This window comes from Macrotis lagotis, chromosome 1, assembly GCF_037893015.1.
Source record: "Macrotis lagotis isolate mMagLag1 chromosome 1, bilby.v1.9.chrom.fasta, whole genome shotgun sequence".
Taxonomy (NCBI): Eukaryota; Metazoa; Chordata; class Mammalia; order Peramelemorphia; family Peramelidae; genus Macrotis; species Macrotis lagotis.
The window spans coordinates 736,812,843-736,826,899 of record NC_133658.1 but is presented as its reverse complement, the minus strand read 5'-3'; the positions used below and the strand labels follow the sequence as shown (position 1 = coordinate 736,826,899).

The following is a 14,057-nucleotide window of genomic DNA, read 5'->3' as shown; positions in this document are numbered from 1 at the left end:
ACTTTCATTACCAGTCATACTGGTCTGCTAGAAATTCCTTGTGAACAACATTTTGTCTCTTTTTTTCCTATGCACAGGTGACAGTCCCCTCTGGAACCTAATCTCTTCTTTAAAAAGCATCCCTAGCTTCCTTCAAGGAATAACACATGCTTCATCACCTAAATTTACATGAAGTATCTTCTGATTCTTTCCATCCAGTTAGTACTCTTTTCTTCTTGAAAATCGTTGTGTATTTATGCGTCTACCCTCCATAGAATTTAAGGTCCTTGTTTTATTTTTGTCTTTATATATTCATATCATAACATGGGATCATGCTCACAATAAGTGCTTATAATTATTTATCTATAAAAAAATGTTTACTAAGTGAGAAACAGTGGGAAGAAAGAGAGAGCCTTGGTAACTAAAACTTCTCTTATGAGTTGGCAACAGAGTTGAATGTTGAAGAAAGCTGATACCTATCAAATGAGGGATGTCTGAAGTAAAATTTTTCTATCCTCAAAAAATAAGAAGAGAAATAAGGTCAATAGGAATCACAGAACAGCAGGACAGTTTTGAAAGTTACATGCTGAAGTTATTATATACATACTTAAAAAGAAAAGCAAACTCTGTGTAACTGAAATCTGTAATTTTGTTTATAATCCTTTCCTATTCTACAGTATATATGGGATTGCTTATTTTGTTCAGAATTAAAAAAAATAAAATGAACATTTTAAAATAAGCAAATAAAAATTTTGAAGAAAAATGAGAATTCTTAGAGGAATGAGTGAGGAGAGATTCTATGCAGAATAATATGAACACAAAGACATGGTGGTAAGAGATAGAATGCCAAGTTCGAGGAATAGCAAGAAAGCCTGCTGGGCTACAGCCAGAATGAAGGACTTGAGTTCAGCTGATTAATGAAAAACAGAGGAAAATCAATTCATTTTGATTTTTATATTATATACATTAGGGCTAAAGGACAAAAGCAAATTCATGACCCTAAACTGGAGACAACTATTCAAAAACATCCACTAATTACCATCCTTAGTTATGTTGCGAAGACTATTCCTTATTAGAGCATATAAAATATTAAACCCTGCACCTACAGAAACTCTATCACAATTTAAAAAGATACTACCAGAGGATGAACTCTTTTTAGAAAGTATATAATCCATACATATGAAATTCAGTTCTCTCTGACACATACAAATGATTTTAATAGAGAGAGTTCATTTCCACTGAACAAGCAATTAAGGATGAATGAATCAAAAGCTTTATTGAACACTTGCTATATGCCAAACACTATGCTGAGGATATAACTACAAAAGCAAAAATGGTTTTTCCAATCAAGAAGTTTAAATGAGACAACACGTCTAGGAGAATAAATGGCAGGGAAATGGGTAAGCCAGGACAGGAAGATTAAGACAAACCATTAAGAGCATGAAGAGTTCGAGGGTGGAGGACAGGAGGGACAGAATGTATAATTAAATTATAAATACCTGTAAAGGAAGCTTTTTTGGGGACATCAAAGAAGACCAAAGGTGCTGAAAATAAGTAACCAAGTCTCTATGTAGATCCTGATCCTCACATAAAATAAAAGGACAAGAAGGCTAAGCAAGTTGGGCAGAGGGCACTGATAAGGGGATACCAGAAGACAAAAAACCCTGGGCAAAATTAGGGGCAGCAGAGGGACTTTCGGCAGAAGCAGGAACAGCAGAGTCAGTAATTAAGTCATAACTAGAATAGAAATAGTCTAGCAAGGATCCAGAAAGGATACTCAGAGCAGATCTAAAGGGAGCTCATAATTTAGATCCTCTCATCAAGACCATTACCAAAAAATATGGAAAAACCAGATTTAGTTTATCCGATCCCATCATTTTATAGATGAGGAAACAGAGGCCCAAAGTCATTAAAAATGATTTACTATTAATCACCTAGTTCATTAGGAAATGAAAGGCAACACAATGGAAATATAACTAGTATAATAAGAAATCCTCTGATTTCTAAGATCAGAATAACCATGGAAGAAGCTTTTTGATCTTCAACTTGATCCTTCATAGGTTTAGGAAATCTCATGAATCTACTATCATCATAAATTATTCGGCTAACCAAATTGTATAAGGTATTACATTAGGCATGTTCAGAGAGTCTCCCTTTATCACTGCATCAAAATTCTCCTGACAACACTGAAGCATCAGTCTCATGGATTCAGAGTTGGAAAGATCCTTAGAAATCTACTGGTCCAACAATACCATCTATTGTCACCCCTATGTGCAAAGATGATCTCTATATGACTGAAACATGTTCACTTGCTGCTTATGGAATTCTACCTTCTAGCTACCTTTCAAGCATAGTTCAAGGACCATGTCTTTCTTGACGCTTTTCCTGATTTCCCCAGTTATCAGAGCTCTTTTCCTCTTGAAATTACTTTGTATTTCTTCATTTTAAAATTTGTGTGTGTGTATTCTTCTCAGCCATATCATATTTATCTACAAAAATATTAGCAGGTATTACTAACCTCCAGGATATTCTCCTACTGTCTACCTTTAATTACTTCAGTGCTTGGTTCATAAATCTTCTCTACTTTGCCCCTGCCCCCATTTTAGCAACTTCTTGCCCATATTAACACTGCCTTACACACCTCAGCTTCAATGACCTGGCTCTTCCATCAACTTCTGATATCAATAGAATAATTTACCTCTCAGAATGTGAACCCTGAAATCCCACTCTTTGACCACAATATCCTATCCTTCCAACTTTTTTCCTGTTTCAGCACCTTGGCTTCTTCATCTATAAAATGAAAAGGTTGAATTTGACACGGTCTGGGATCCCTCCAGTTCTTACATCTATAATTTCCCTTCCTCTGAAAACCCTTAATCTCTCCATCTCAACTGGCTCCTTTCTCACAAATACACTTATGTCTCTACCTCCTGAAAAAAAAAAAACTCTTCTCTGATTATAATAATAATAGTTATAATAATGATAGTTAACATTTATATAGAACCAACTATATAGAAGGCACTGACTATACCATTTGTTCCTCACAACACAGACAGCAGTTAAGTGATTTGCCCAAGGTCACTCAGTTAGTAAATGTCTGAGGCAACCTGCTATCATTGTGCTCTTCCCCTTTCTTTCCTTAATGTACTTTTTGAAAGAGTAGTCTGCAGTTACAGCTTCTGCTTCTTCCTCACCCTTTGCAATCCCTTGTGTTTATTTTCTGCCTCAACCAATCAACTGAAACTGTTCCCTTAAGGGTAATTCTATTGAAATTCAAAGACCTTTTCTCAGTTGTCCTTCTCTCTAAATCTTCTGATATAGTTTAACCTTGTGTTTCTTGAAATTTTCTCCTTTCTACCTCGCTGATCATTCCTCTGTCAATTGTCTTTTCTTCCCTGCATCCCCTAAAATGCAGGTGTTCCACAAAATTCTGACCTTGACTTTTTTCTTTTTTCTTTGTATGTTCCTCTAAAATGGCATCTGAATCATTTGACTTCTCTGAACCTTATTTTCCTCATCTATGATATGGGAGTAACAAACTTACATTTTATAGACGAAGATACAGACACAAAGAGACCAAATTGTTCCCCCATAATCAATAATTATAAGATAAAGGATTCAAATCAAGATTCTCCAATTGGTAGTGTAGTAGATAAAGAACTAGCCCTGGATTCCAGAGGACTTAGTTCAAATCCAGTCTCAAAAATTAACACCTACTAGATGAGTGACTATGAACAAGGATCTTAACCTTTATTCTCTCTCTCTCTCTCTCTCTCTCTCTCTCTCTCTCTCTCTCTCTCTCTCTCTATGCTCACACACACACACACACACACACACACACACACACAGTTTTTACTAATTCCAATATTCCTTCTATTATATCATTTAGAATGTTCTTCCTGCACACTCAACATATTCATCTTAATCCTAAAGCAATGTTTTAGAATATTTTCTGCCTCAACCAATTTCTGAAGGTTTGAAAACATTTTTAACCATTTCTCCCACTGTCCAAAAGTGATCAATTCTCTTAGTTTCTCCTCTAAAATATCTATGGACATCCATCTCTTCCTTTCTCATTCCCATTATTACCACCCTCTTTCATATTCTGATTATCTTTTACTTGGACTACAGTAATAATATGCTAACTAGTTTCCCTACTCAAATCTTTCGAATGTAGTCATAATCATCTATCTAAAGCACCCATTACTTTATTTATTGCTCAAAAATTCTTCCTTATTACCCGCAATGGGAAATATAACACTCTTTGCCTGATATTACAAGTCCTCCATAATGTGGCCCTGATTTATCCTTCTAGCCCACTACATGTTACCTACCCAAATAGTACTACTTTTCCTCAAACATATTCTGTGTTGGTCATCTGTCCGCCACATCTGGAAATTCTGGAAATTCTTTCCTCTATAGTTTTACCAGTTGAAATACTATCTTTCTTTTTTGTTGTTTTTTTGGCAAAGCAATGGAGTTAGGTGACTTCCCCAAGGTCACACAACTAGGCAATTATTAAGTGTCTGAGGTTAGATTTGAACTCAGGTCCTTCTGACTCCAGGGCTGGTGCTCTATCCACTGTACCACCTAGCTGCCCTGAAATACTATCTTTCAAAGTATAACTTAGATGTCACCTCCTTCATGAAACTTTCCCTGATATCCTAAATAAAATTATGTGTTTCTATTCAAAATTTTCATAATATCTTATGCCTTTAATTTTCATTGTTTAGATTCAATTTTGTAGGTGGTTGTCTTTCTATGTCATCTGTCTTCTACTGTAAAAAACCTTGAAGACAGAGACTATATTTGAATCCCCTTTAAAGTGTAGTGTAAGTTGCTAGCACATGTAGTTGCTCAAATAAAATATTTTTAATTGACTCAATTTAAAAAGGTAAAGAAAAATGAGGGCCCCTAGATTAAGCAGGAAAAGAAATGAACCCCCAAACCAGAAAAAGTAATATAAAAATGGAGGGTATTACCAGAATGAAAGACACAAATTACAATTTTATGCCAAACAATGATGATAATGGAAAGTTTAGTTTTAATTTATGATATAACATGGTGAACTTTTATGCAAGGAGAAGTTTAAGAGGTCTAGGTTTCTGATTTCATTAGTGTGGAAATGTCTCACACAGATTCAAATATGTAACCTCTGTAAACTGTTATTTTAGAGAATTTCTTAAAACCTTGAAGGTGGGGTGATTTGCCCAGGGTCCCACAGCTAGGTAAGGTATGTGTCAAAGGCAGAATTTAAATGCAGGTCTTCCTGCATAGTGTTTGTCAATCTTTACACTTCCAGGGAAAATAAATTTCAGTTATATTTAAATTTTATAGTATGAGAGGCTGTGGGTCATAATAGATAGAAAGCTGACCTTGTGCCAGTATGAGCTGTCCATCTATGATACAAACTGACTTTGTGATCACGGACAAATCACTTAAGGTTTCAGACAAGAAATGTAACTGCATATGGCCTGTTGATCATGAATTACATGTATTCCTGAAATTCTTAAGTATATTTCTAATCTGATTAAAATATAATTGGGAAAAATTTAACAAAATAAAATTTAAAATATGAAAAAACATAGAAACGTTAATATTTACCTTTCTGAGTCAATATGTAGCCTTGAGTATGGGGTCCCCTATTCCTATCTGAGTTTGACACCACGGCTATAGACAAGTGACTTAAAAACTACTAAGTTGTAAAAAAGGTAAGGACCTGCATTGTTGGCTGAGGGAATTTCTTCGACTTGGGAGTTTTCCCTTCCAATGAAAGTATAGATCCATTTCCTATTTATCATATGCTAATGCAGCTCTGTTCATAAAAACACAGTTTCATATATACATGTATATTCACATATGTGTATACACACATACATATATGTATATAAATATATAATTTAGGTTTTTCTCAGTTTTTGAAAACAAGAGATTAAAATTAAAATCAAGGAACTAATTTTATCTACACACACGAATCTCGGATCTTTAGCTAATGACATCTAAGTTGACATAAGCGCTTTTAAAACTGTCAGTTACTATAAAGCCAAATAGGAATCACAAATTAAGGACTGTTTTATGGAATCCCGAAACATATCTTTCCAAATGCATTATGCTGCAGCAGTGCCCCGAGCGTTTTAATGGAACACTGTAACAAAGAATCCCAGACTCCCAAGCCAACTAGCACGGACATCTTTACCCCATTAATCTGTCTAGTGATACTGCAGCTGCCAACTCTCCCCTCACCCCCAACCTTGAAAGGCACGGTGCCCAAGGACCTTGCTTAATTGAAACACTATTGACAGTTTTTACGACATGTCAGAGACAAGATGATTTTTCCATCAGACGAGATCCACTGTCATAATTAAGATAACTTCTAACAGCAGCTCCCACAGAGAACTGCAGTGGCTACTGACCTGTTTTCCGACAAACCCTCAGAGAATAAGATGACCGATCGCCCGGAGAGATTCAATCCTTTCTCCATTAGTTGCTTTACGCTGCGCCTTTCCTGGTTTTCTTTTTAATCCAGTTGGACCTGCAAACAAGCACTGATCATTGACGCATGAGGATGTACCATCAGCAGATTTCTGAGTGAGATGCGAGGTTACTGCTGCAGCTCTGTGCATCTAACCAAGTTCAATGCAGCAGAGGAATTAGCTCCCTCTCCCCGGATTTTTTTTTTAAAGAGATACGACTACTAGCGTCAGCCTTAGGTTTAAAGAATGCTGCAAAATGCAGTCCTGGGGCTTAGAGAAGAGAACATTAGTCAATGAAATATTAGGTACATTTGTAAACTTCACACTATAGATGTGAACTCAAAACCAAAAATCATTAATAAGTCAGCTTTGTTTAAAAATATATGACTGAATTTACAAAAAGTACTTCAAAATTCTAATGAGCTTCTCTTTTCCAGCAGCAGCACCTCCCATCCTTTGATTTCTTCACTTTCTGCAGTTAGTTTACTTTTCCTATTTTACTGGTCATAAAAGAAACTGGTTTAGGGGCTTTCACTTTTGATTTCTCATTGTTATCGCTGTGTGCCAGCCTAATATTGTTTTGTATTCTTAAGCATTATGGGAAATAGCTTTTACAAGTATCGTGTTTTCAATAAAGAGAAAGAATATTCCCTCTGTTGATGTCGTGACTTTGAGCAATTCACTTGACCTCAATTCTCTTTTTTATCTGAAATTTGTAGGTTACCTCAAATTACAGGCAATAACCCGTAAAAAATCTTAACCATTTTTTGTGTGGTGGACCCCTTGCCCAGTCTGGGGAAGCCTATGGACTTCTCATTAATGTTTGTGAATGCCTATAATAATTTACAAAAAAATTACAAAAGAAACTAATTCTATTGAAATATAATTTATAATTATATTTTGATAAATATTTTGATAAAATATTTTTAAACAAGTTTACAAGCCCCAGGTTAAGAAGCCCTGCTCCAAGGGCTAAACTTTGTTTCCATAAGTCATTTATTCCTTTTCAGATTTGCTAATTTTTTACTTTTTTCCTAGTTTTTTTTACTTAAATGTTTGAATATTTCATGACTATTGACTCATTACAAATCACATTATGAGATCTTTTTTTAACTCTGAAGATAGTCTAAATGAGCAGTGGTAGTCATAAACTTCCCAATTTGGTAGTCAGTCTGCTGTTGCTGAGCCTTTCCAAATTTCTGTGGACTGGTCTTACATCTCATCCATCACTGAACCCCAGATTCACAACCCTTCTACTTTACCAGGACTTGTCAGAGTTGGTTCTCCTCTGGTCCAACAACCCCAGAGAACTGCATACCATAGTTAAACTCTGGAAGAGGACTTCAGTAGATTTATAAATTTAGCATTTTAAAAAATAGCTAGCACCTATTACAGGCTTAATTTACAGGAGTATTAATATAAACAAGAAAAGTTAGACTCCTTGTTATTTAAAAACTGGCATGTACATGATAAAAATATTTAGAAGGCAGCAGTGCTTTCTGGGCAGAGAAACTTAAAAAATATTGTCCCAATTATGCCACTAGTTACCTGGGACATCAGGCTTCTTATTTGTAAGGGAAAAGAGATTTTTTTCCAGTCCTGATGTTCCCTAAGATCCTTTCCCTCCCCCCACCCAAGTCCTCAGTATATAGCTAGATAGAGCCTTCAGCTATTGATAAACAAAATAATAACTACAAGATATTTCTACAAGATATTACAGTTTTTCAAGACATCCCAATGAATCATCCCAATAGTAGACAACCTTTTTTTTAAGGTGTTACATATATTTCCTACAGTTGGGGATGTGAGCAACAATGTTGACATTGAATGTCAGTGGCAGAATCCTTACTGCACCCTCCCAAACCAAACTCCCCTTATCAATTTCAATCTTTCAAGAAATAGGGATCCAAAATCAGGGACAATCAGTCTAACCTGAAACTACAAATTGACTAGTTGGATTAGGAGAGTCTCCAACAATGTCCCAGTCCTAGGTAAAATAGCCAACTGAGTTTAAACCAAGCTGTTGGGAAGCCAAGGATGGGAGGCCAATGACTATCAAATCTATAATCAAAAAAGCTGGGCTCAAAGTCTAGTTCTGTTCTTTACTTTTGATTCCCCCTCTGTACAATGACAAGATTACACAAGTTGTTATGGAAAGTCGCTACTGACTCTAATTCTATGAGTCCAGTAGATTTAATTAAATTTATTAGATTGTGATGATGATGATGTTTGTCCATCGTTCTCAAAGAAGACCATGACATCAAGAAGGTGATACCATGACAGGCATGTGAATTGGATTTGAGTGAAGGGAACTATGCTAAGTCACCAGCCTCACTTTCTTCTCTGGAGTAATCTGGGTCCATAATCAGATATGAATCAGGCATAGAAAGCACCTGATAAATACTTGTTGATTAACTGACTGAGTGATCATATTCATGAAGACTTTGTGATGTGTATATAAAGAAAAGTGGACAATTTTAGAGGTAGAATCAATGACACTTGGAAGTTGACTCAGTGTTGAGGAGAGGCAGGTTAAGGGTCAGACTCTTGTTAAAAATGACTTGTTTGAAAATAACAACTCAGCACTTTCCTCATAAAATTTCTTCCCATTCAGTAAAATAATGATTAAAATGCTTCTTTTTTTCCTGACTTTCAGCTCTCTCATCTAATAATTCAAATGAAGCTGCTCTCTTCAAAGTTATCATAGAATTCTCTTTTCTCTCTATACTTTCACTGGACCATCTCATCAGTTCCTCTGGGTTCAATTATCATCTGTAGACAGATGATTCCCAGATATATTTACCCAGCTTTAACCTTTCTTGTGAACTCTAATTGCTACTGGACATTCCAGACCAGATGTCTCATATGTATCTCAAGCTCAACAAGTTCAAAACATAATTTATTATCTCCTCTTCCCCCCCAAAAAGTCTCTTCTCTTTTGACCTTTTCTATTACAGTTGAGGGCATTACCATCCTTCCAGGCAATAACTCCCAACCTCAATGTCCTCTCACTTCCTTCCTCACACTTACCTTATACAGCCAATCTTTTACCAAATCTTGTTTCTAACTTTCCCATCTTTTATCTTTAGTCCCTTATCTTTATTCACACAAGTTCAGGCCTTTCTCATCTCTTGCCTGGTCTGTTGCAATAGTTATCCATTTGATCTCCCTGTCTCAAGATTCCCCTAATTCCTCTCAGATGCCAAAGTTTTCCTAAAGTGTAGATCCTACCTAGTCACACACCCCACCCCCTATAAGCTCTGGTAGTTCCCTATTTTTTCCAGAATCAAATATAAAGTCCTTTATTTGCTATTCAAACATTTATCAATATTATGTCTTCTTACCTTTCCAGTTTCCTTATATGACATTCCTGTCCATGTAGCCTATAATCTAACTGAACTAGTCTTCTTGCTGATCCTCACACAGCACTCTATTTTCCATCTTTTTGCCTTTACTCTCTATTCCTTTGACTAGAATACTCTCCCATCTTTTACTTCTTTGCATCTTGGGTTTCCCTACTCAAAAGCCACCTTCTTCAGGAAGTCTTTCTTGGTTCCCCCCACCCCCCTTGATAGCTGCCAGAACCACTCCCTCCAGAGACACCTTCCATCTATTCTTATTTAACTTGTAAATTCTGATTTATATACATTGCCCCTCCCACTGGAAAGTAAGCTCATTAAAGACAGGGACTAATTTGTTGGGGTGTATATATATATCCTCAGCACTTTGCATAGTGCCTAGGACATAGTAAGTATTTATTTTATTTTTATTGGTTGATTAATTCCTTTATCTTTATGCCAAGAATGAATTCTCTGTGCTCTATCTTTCAGACTTTCTTTGTTCAAGGCTCAATTTCAATTTCCTTACATGGTAAAATCTTCCCTGATTTTAGCCCCTACCTTGTATTATTATACTTATTATTATTGTTGTTATTATTATTATTATTTTACCCATCTTGTATTATTATGCTTCTCTTTGAATGTATCTTATTCCTCCTAATAAATTGCAATACATAATAGAATATTAGTTCAAAAGTGGGTGTTGGAAAGATAGTTCCTAGAGAGTTGACATTTTAATTAAGAATTCCAGGAAGCTACAACTTTCTGGGTGATGAATTAAAACCGCAAGGAAGGAATCTACTTTTTCCTGGTCTAAGGTAGAATTTCTAAGAGTTCAAGGAATTTCTATTGTCTTTCCTTTATTGTCTTCTTTTAAGGATGTGGCAAAGTATTAATTAGGGCTGCCCTCCCTGAAGCCCATCAAAGGTTGACTGAGAAAAATTGAGTCAGCCTCTATTGAGGATTTTTTGAGCACTAATATTTGCTCTCCTTCCTGTTTTGCTTTTAGGGATTGAGGGTTATGATTCTATTTTCTTTCTAATTTCACATTCATCTGGCTGCTGTTTCTTGAGCTAGCCACCTGAAAACATCAGGTTGGCTTCCTTTTTCCTCTTGATAAACTATATGTTTACAAAGTTTTAAACATACATAGAAACATACATATGAATATACATATATGGATGTATGCATATATAGATATCTCAGTTTTAAACATACATACAAACATATACACATGAATTTTTATATATGTATGTGCATATATACATATTCATCTCTCTTTATATGTATATGTATATACAAATAACTTAGAAAACCTGATACATTTAGATATGCGTAGAATATATTTAGTATGTATATATGTGTATGTATGTATGAATATATGTGTCAGATTTTCTCAGTTGAGAAAAAGCTTCGTTCACTCTTAGCATAATGCCTACATTTTTCTGCAGAGCCGCTTGTGATTTGAATGGTGGATCATAGTTGCTCAGTTTTAATATTGCGTATGATAATTTCCATTAATTTATCTACATAGTTATAAGGCTTATGAGTTAGGTCTTGAAGTTTTAAATTGATTTAACTGTTTAACAATGGAACTTAAAATATTTTCCATCAGAAACTTAGGGGGTGAGTTTCTTTAATTCAAAAAGGCTCCCTGATTACCTTGTCCATTTTGGAGGAGGGTTATCATTTTAGAAGTACAGGAAGGGTAAATTTGGACTTCAAGGTTCATGCCATGTTCAGAATCCTAAAACTGTGAAAGTTAGAAGGAAACTCAGAAGCCATCTGGTCCTTCCCATACATAAAAATCCTAACCACTCTACCATATCTGAAAGTGGTCTTTCAGCTTCCATTTGAAATATGAAGCAGTAGTTTGACAAGTAATGCAGAACCAAGATAAATGTAAGGAGTATAAACCTACCACATCATAAGGTCATCACTTCTAGATAACCCTATTCATTAGGAAGCTTTGTCTAACATCGAACCTAACTTGGTCTTTTTGCAACCTATCACCACCCTCTCTGCTCCACCCCCAACAAACAATATATCTTGCTTCTTGTTCTACTCTCAGGGACCAAACAGAACAAATTTTTGAACATTGAAGATCACTGAGTGTTCTCTTCTCCACACTAAACATGCCCTGTTTCTTCAACCAATATTGTTCTATTCTTAGATCCAGCCTACAAAGGGATGACAATATTCTGATTTCTGTTAAATAAATCTATAAGCATGTATTTACCATGTGGCAGGCAGAACCCTCCTCCAGTGACTCATTGTGACTTAGAAATGACCCTGGCTTCCCAAAGACAGTGCCAGAAGAAAATAAGCTCTGAAAGGTTCTCCTGTGTTGAAAAGGCCTAAATCATGCTCTATAAGGACAAATCTAGGAAGAGCAACTCATCACCAGTAGGTCAGGTCCTTGGTAATAAATTCTTAGGTCACTGAAATCTATGAAACAAAATGGAACAAGATTGAATTGTCCTATAGAAGTCATCCTCTGGAACATGTTCAGTTACCCTTCCTGTTTTTATCAATCACATGAGAATTTGGAGACCTGCTTCTTCATGTAGTATTTTGCATTTGACCTGGTCAACTATCCATGTGGCCTTGGACCTTGCCCACTCTTTAACAGTAAAATTGACCTAATTTTTTTGGCTTGGCCTATCTTCCTTGAACTTCAAAGTGGTAAACAATGTAGCTAAAAGATTTCTAGTGAAGTGTGGGGAAGGGCTGTCTCTTTTCAAGTCCAGGAAATATCTCATATTTGGCAAGTATTGTCAAGAAATACGAACTAGGAGTTTGACAAGTAGTAGAACCAAGATGAATTGCAAAATGCCTAATTAGCAGTTTTTGGAAATTGCTTTATCTTCTAATGACATTTAAGTTTCAGGCTCCCAGCAGATTGCTTGTTACCTAATAGTTTTTTTTAAGTCCTATTTAAACTGTTGTATTATTTTGTGCTAATAGTCTTCTATGTTTAACATTTCTTTTGTGTGTAGAAGTATATTACCTGTCCTATACTCCATTTATCTTATATATTTTTACATCCTCCTTTTAATGAAACCCTTTAAATAAAATTTTCCCTAGTTTTCAAGGTGATGTCTTACTGAAGTAAAACATGTGAAAACAGGGAGTCTAGTCCCTGTTGTTAGAAGACAGGCAACCCAGAACTAAATGCAATGTAACAAAATACCTGAGTTAAGAGGAGAGAATCTATTTCATGGAAAAGGGAATAATACAAGCACCTCAAAAACACCCAACCCAGCTGTTGATCCTCAATGTAAGAAAATAAAAATATAATATGACCTTCAAGCCCATATGGCCTATTCCCATTTTTTCAGTGAGCATAGCACAGTGGTGGAAAAGGGAGTAAAGAATCACACATCTCTTAAATCTTCCTAAGGTAAGCTATTGGTACTCTAAACTTGAGTTCCGTATGTAACAATTATACATGCTTCTGGAGGATCTGAATCATAAAATACTTGATACTCTTCAAACCAGAAGAAGAAATTGCACTTTAATGAAAAAAAATGAATCCAGTTTTTCCCTAGAGTTAAAATAAAGAAATTGGTATTGGTACTCTAAACTTGAGTTCCTTATGTAACAATTATACATGCTTCTGGAGGATCTGAATCATAAAATACTTGATACTCTTCAAACCAGAAGAAGAAATTGCACTTTAATGAAAAAAAATGAATCCAGTTTTCCCCAGAGTTAAAATAAAGAAATTGGTAGATTTGCTTCATTATGTATCCAAAGGCAACAAAATATAAACATTCCATGGCATATTTCGTCATCTGGTATCTCATTGTTTATGATAATCATTTTGTAAGAGTCCACTATGAAAATAATTTTAGCTTATACCCTAAGATCTATTGTAGAGAATGAAGAGATAGAGAAATTATTTGAAGAATCCTTTAAGAACCTAAAAATACCAAAATACTTAGCAACATCAGTGCAAAGGTATAAATAGATACTAATGGTGCAAAGTACATTGACAACATGAATCTGAAAGAAGGAATGAGAGAGACCAAAGATATAGACTACACAGAAATCTTACCATGAAACTATCCTTTGGGGTACATATTGGATATTATTGAAAAACAATTTATTTTTTCATGTCTAACTTTGATTATAATCTATAGCATTTCAATGGGTATTAAATTAAATCATATAAGTTCTAGACCATTTTTACATATTTCTCTCCATCTCTTAAATAAATTCCTTAATCATTAGTAACATGTGGCATTATGTAAAGATGTGTTGC

The 14,057-nt window shown here is 35.2% G+C and overlaps 1 protein-coding gene across 3 annotated transcripts in view; it reads right to left on the bottom strand.

Annotated features, from left to right (window-relative positions):
• The window catches only part of SACS (sacsin molecular chaperone), an 82,595-nt gene extending 75,800 nt beyond the window's left edge, over nucleotides 1-6,795 (bottom strand). Inside the window, exon 1 of one of the 3 annotated variants that reach the window (XM_074216210.1) lies at nucleotides 6,393-6,795. The gene's annotated coding sequence lies outside the window, so the exon portion shown is untranslated. The remainder of the gene's footprint in view (nucleotides 1-6,392) is intronic. The other 2 variants (XM_074216212.1, XM_074216211.1) reach the window with 2 other exon arrangements.
• Nucleotides 6,796-14,057: the final 7,262 nt, after the last annotated feature.